Source organism: Mus caroli, unplaced genomic scaffold (assembly GCF_978045245.1).
Source record: "Mus caroli unplaced genomic scaffold, Mus_caroli_1 scaffold_8, whole genome shotgun sequence".
Taxonomy (NCBI): Eukaryota; Metazoa; Chordata; class Mammalia; order Rodentia; family Muridae; genus Mus; species Mus caroli.
The window spans coordinates 66,811,121-66,816,578 of NW_028227263.1; positions in this window are offsets into that span (position 1 = coordinate 66,811,121).

A 5,458-nucleotide genomic window follows, 5' to 3' on the forward strand; every position below is an offset into this window, starting at 1 on the left:
CTAATAGTGCCACTCCCTATAAGTCGGCCGGCCATTTTCATTCAAACCACCACACCAGGGGTTAGAGAGGGGGCTCTTTTGGTAAGAACTCTGTCTGCTCTTCTGAGGACCCAAGTTTGGTTACCAGTTTCTACATCTAGTGGTTCACTAGTGCCAGTCTCAGAAGATCCAGCGCCACCTCCTGGCATCTGTGGGTGCCCACACACTCATGGCGCACATTCATACAGACACAAAAAAATAAAAAGAGATTAAATTAAAAAGAAATTTACAAAAAAAGTCCTTTTTTTCTTGGAATAGCAATGTAGTAAGATTTAGAGCTCAGAGAAGAACAGAGTGTCTCCAAGCACGTGTTCTCTCAAGGAGACATGCCCAGGGGATCAGGAGAGGCGCGTGGAGGAGAAATCTCAAGACTCACCCAAACCCATCATGTCCAAGGCTTGCATTTCTTTGGAGCTGGCCTGTATCCTACAGTCAGTACTGCTGACTCTAGCTATTGCTTAGAGAGCATCTATGATTGGCAGCTACTATCTTCACATAAGCAAACTGGATCTGGGCACTTTCTAACAATGATGTCCATAGGATTTTTAAGAATATTGGGTTGGGGAGAGCAGTCAGATGGCTCACCAGGTAAAAACACCTCCTGTGTCAGCCTGAGGCCCTGAGTTCAATTCTCAGAGCGCAGAACCCTCAGTGGAAGCAAGAACTGATTCTTGAAAGCTGTCCTCTGACCTCTGACCTCCACACACACATTGTGGCATGCGTGGGCTCACAGCCCCAGACCCCCTGTCTCTCACACATATATATACAGATAACAATCAATTAAATACAATTTTTTTAAAGGTTATGAGGTGTGCATTTGAATAGCTTGCAGGATGCACATCAACAGCTTGGAGGAAATTTCTGGAAGCCGTGGTGGAGTGTTGGGTTAAGAGGTTCCTTCCTGTGTCAACAACACTTGGAACGCACAGGCACTCACACTGTGGAGGAAGAGCGGTCATGACCAACTCAGAGTTAAAAAGGAATTCAGAAATAAATTAGCCTCCGCACCAGGCTGTTCTATAAGGAAGTTTTAGTAATAACTGCCAATTTATTTCCCTTTTTACCTATGCACAAGAGTGATGTATGATAAAAATATATGCTTAAGTAAGTCTAAAAAAAGAGCCTTTCAGTAAATTCTAACCAAACTCCTAAATAAGAACTCATTGTTCATGGCTTCGTTGGCAGCGTGGTTTTTGTCCTTAGGAGGATCTAAAACAGGAGCACAGCTCGCAGATGATGGGGAGCAGCTTGGGCGAGGTGGGAAGCGGTGTAGAGAATCAAGAAGCCACCGGAGTACGGAGTACTCAGCATCGACATCCGGAACTGAATCGGGAAGCAAGACATCCACCTTGCAAATGGCTGCTTGTCCTAAGAGAAGATCTAGCTTCCTCAGCTTCCCCACGAACAGCTGGAGGTGGAGGAGCAAGGAGTCATCTTTTGAGTGGAGAAGATGGCCCTGTGGTGCTGGGGGAGAAGGGGATGCAAGAAGCAGAATCCAGGGGGCAAGACAGGGGGAGATGCCTCCCTGAGAGGAGCTTGAATCTCTTCCCACTTGCGTCCCTTAGAGGAGGCTGCCTCTACGAATGCCCTGACCCTTTCTGGAATGTTCTCTCTAACATCCCAGAAAAGGAAAGGCTCACCTGTAGGCCATCCTGAAACTCTGTGATGCTGGCAGAGAAGGAACAACCGCTGATGTACTGGGCTATGACATTTCCTTAGATCCCTGAACAGACTCCCTACCCAAGACCCTGAGTCCTTTTGCCAGCTTGACCTTGGAATCTCAGAAGCTACATGTACCCGAGAAAGCAGCAAACCTCCCTCTTTTTTTCTTTTTAAATTAAATTTTATTTTATTTTTTTACTTATTTACTTTACATCCCACTCTTTTCCCCTCCCCAGTCACCTCCTCCCATAATCCTTCCCTCAGCAGCAAACCTTTTAACTGCTGATCTCTCGAGCCCATACTACTACTTCGTCGTCATTGTAATATTCATCATCATCGTCGTTGTCTTCTTCTTCTTCTTCTTCTTCTTCTTCTTCTTCTTCTTCTTCTTCTTCTTCTTCTTCTTCTTCTTCTCTTCCTCCTCCTCCTCCTTCTCCTCCTCCTTTTCCCTCCTTCTCATCATCATCATAGGAAGAAGGAGGAAAAAGGAGGAGGAGGAGGAGGAGGAGACAGGGCTTCTCTGTGTAGCCCTGGCTGTCCTGGAATTCACTAGGCTGGTCTCAAACTCAAAAGATCTGCCTGCCTCTGCCTCTCTGCCTCTCTGCCTCTCTGCCTCTCTGCCTCTCTGCCTCTCTGCCTCTCTGCCTCTCTGCCTCTCTGCCCCTCTGCCCCTCTGCCCCTCTGCCCCTCTGCCCCTCTGCCCCTCTGCCCCTCTGCCCCTCTGCCCCTCTGCCCCTCTGCCCCTCTGCCCCTCTGCCCCTCTGCCCCTCTGCCCCTCTGCCCCTCTGCCCCTCTGCCCCTCTGCCCCTCTGCCCCTCTGCCTCTGTGATTCAAAACCACCACTACTTGGCTACACCTGGCTATTTTCAATTTCAAAATAAGGGAATTTCCCTCTCCCCTCCCCAAGAAAACAAAGTCTAAAACAGAGCCTGTGACGTGGCTCAGTGGATAGAATGCTGAGAGCCTGGCAAACTAAGTTCAGTCCTCAGAATCCACACGTGAACAACAGAGAACTGACTCCTGCAAGCTGTCCTCTGACCTTGTACTGTGTGTTAGTGCACACACACACACACACACACACACACACACACACACACGACACCCCAAATAAATAATAAAAGTAAAAGTGAAAATGATTTAAAACCAATTAAAAATTTAAAATAGAATAAACTTTAAAGCAAAAAAAAATTCAATTTAGAACTGCATTTTAATTGTACAATAAGAAATAAGTGTGGGCACATTCAATGGTACCATTTATATATTAAAAATAGATTCTGGAAAATTCATCAAACATTAACAATTATAATTTTGAATGAAATGTGTACATGGATACTTTTCATTCTTTTAAATTTTGGGTTCCCCCACCCCCACTTCTTTCCAATATCTAGTCCTGTATGAGCCCTGGTTGGGAAGTCCTTATCAGGCTAACCCTTTAGCATCAGTCCTCAAGGCTGAAGTAGTACATTGACGTCCCCATGACAGTCCAGCAGCCCCTGGTTCTTTAAGAATGAGGAATTCTGGGGGCTGGAGAGATGGCTCAGAGGTTAAGAGCACGACTGCTCTTCTGAAGGTCGCAAGTTCAAATCCCAGCAACCACATGATGGCTCACAACCATCCGTAATGAGATCTGATGCCCTCTTCTGGGGTATCTGAAGACAGTTACAGTGTACTTACATATAATAAATAAATAAATAAATCTTAAAAAAAAAAAAAAAAGAATGAGGAATTCTCCATTCAGATCATCTGTGCTGGCAGCACCAAGAGAAACCTGCTTCTGACATACTGTTCCTCAGAGATCATCTGCTTCTCTGTCCAGTACACAAGACAAAGATTGAAATATGGTCCATGGATGACCGGATGCCCAGGCATCCATACAGACAATAGCTACACCAGTGGGAGGCTCCTGAGCCATGCTCAGGGTTCACGCTGGTCACTTCCTGATTTACCACTGCTCCAGGGAAGGCATACTGTTAAGGCAACTAGGTTCTGTGCCCAGTACCATGCAGCGATCTTCAGATCTGCGCCTTAGGAGGTAGGTGTCTCAGGCCCCTCTGGAAAGAGCCACAGTTTTCCTTGACTGAGGTGGGTCCAGTAGGCAGGCTTCTGTTTCAAGAAGTTGTTTAACCCTTTTCTGGAAATAGAGATTATTTTTAGGTCTCTGGGGAAAACACCTGTAGTGGGTGAGCAGCAGGAAGGACAGAGTGAAAGGGGATACTGCTAGGTATCACATGGAGAGTAGACCTGGCAACCATGGGAACAGCTGACAAGCTACTGTCCCTTCCACTCTGCCCTAGGGAACATTAAACCAACATATGATGTCCTAGGTCCCAAAGGTCCTGACAGTCTGACTGGTCCTAGTGCAGGAAGAAACTTCAAGATCAAATGGACAATTATGAGAACTTATGCTATTGGTTTTTTGTTTGTCTGTTTGTTTGTTTGTTTGTTTTCCTAGACAGGGTTTCTCTGTGCAGCTCTGGCTGTCCTGGAACTCACTCTGTAGACCAGGCTGGCCTCGAACTCAGAGATCCGCCTGCCTCTGCCTCCCAAGTGCTGGGATTAAAGGCATGCTCCACCACTGCCTGGCTGCTACTGGTTATTAGAACATCACATTTAACAACAAAAGCCAAACAGTGTGGTCCTGCTGTTTTAGGCAGTGGGTCAGAATAAAAACCTTGACAGAACAGACTATCAAGATGGCCCAGCAAAGAGGTGCTTGCCACTAAAGCTGTTAATCTGAGTCTATGACTTTTTTTTTAATTTAAGAAAATTCATTGGCATGGAATGATTGAAGCAAGGAGATTATAAAAACAAAAAACAAAAAACAAAGTCTTTGCTACTAAGCAGACGAATGTTCCTTCAGCCAGCTCATTCCCACGAGTTAAGTAGGCAAGGTGCAGAGGAGTCCATTTCCCCCACATCTCCATCAACTATGAATGTTACGAGTTTTTAAATTCTCTCAAAAAAAATTCTGTTTCTCTGATGTTCTAATTTACATTGCTCTGATTATAACTGAGATAGCATATTAAGATGTTTTCATAGTTTAAAAAATTAACTAGTTTTTAATCGAAACAGCAATTCACGGACATGGCAAAAATATCAAACAGCTTTAAAAACAAAATTGTTCTATTGAAACACAAGTCTTCTTCCAGCCCTGGAACCCAAGTCCCCTGGGGCAACCACCATCTTCAGGGTCTTGCTTCTCCTTCTAGAACTGTAAAAATCTAGAACACAAGCAATCACACATAAAAGAAACATGTGTGTGTGTGTGTGAGGTAGGGGGGGAGAGAGAGAGAGAGAGAGAGAGAGAGAGAGAGAGAGAGAGAGAGAGAGAGAGAGATGTCAAGGCCAGAGGACAACTTCAGGCTTCATCCTTGGGAACGCTGTCCAACAGTCAAATCGATGAGCTTCATGCTCAGTAAGAGATGCTCAGGAAAGGTGGAAAGTGATTGAGGAGAGGGGCTTCTGGCTTTTTGTTTTTTGAGACAAGGCCTTATTATGTAGCGCTGGCTGTCCTCAGACTCACTCTGTAGACCAGGCTGGCCTTTAACTCATAGAGATCTTCCTGTTTCTGCCTCCTGAGGGCTGGGATTAAAGGGCACTCCTCCCAGCTCAACTGTGTTTTACAGACATGCACATACACACACCCGACTTGACAACTGTATAGAATAGATACCCCAACATCATCATACACATACATTTTCTTTATTTAAAAATCTCTCTCTTGTTCTCCCCTCCTTCAGTCTTCTCTCTCTGTGTG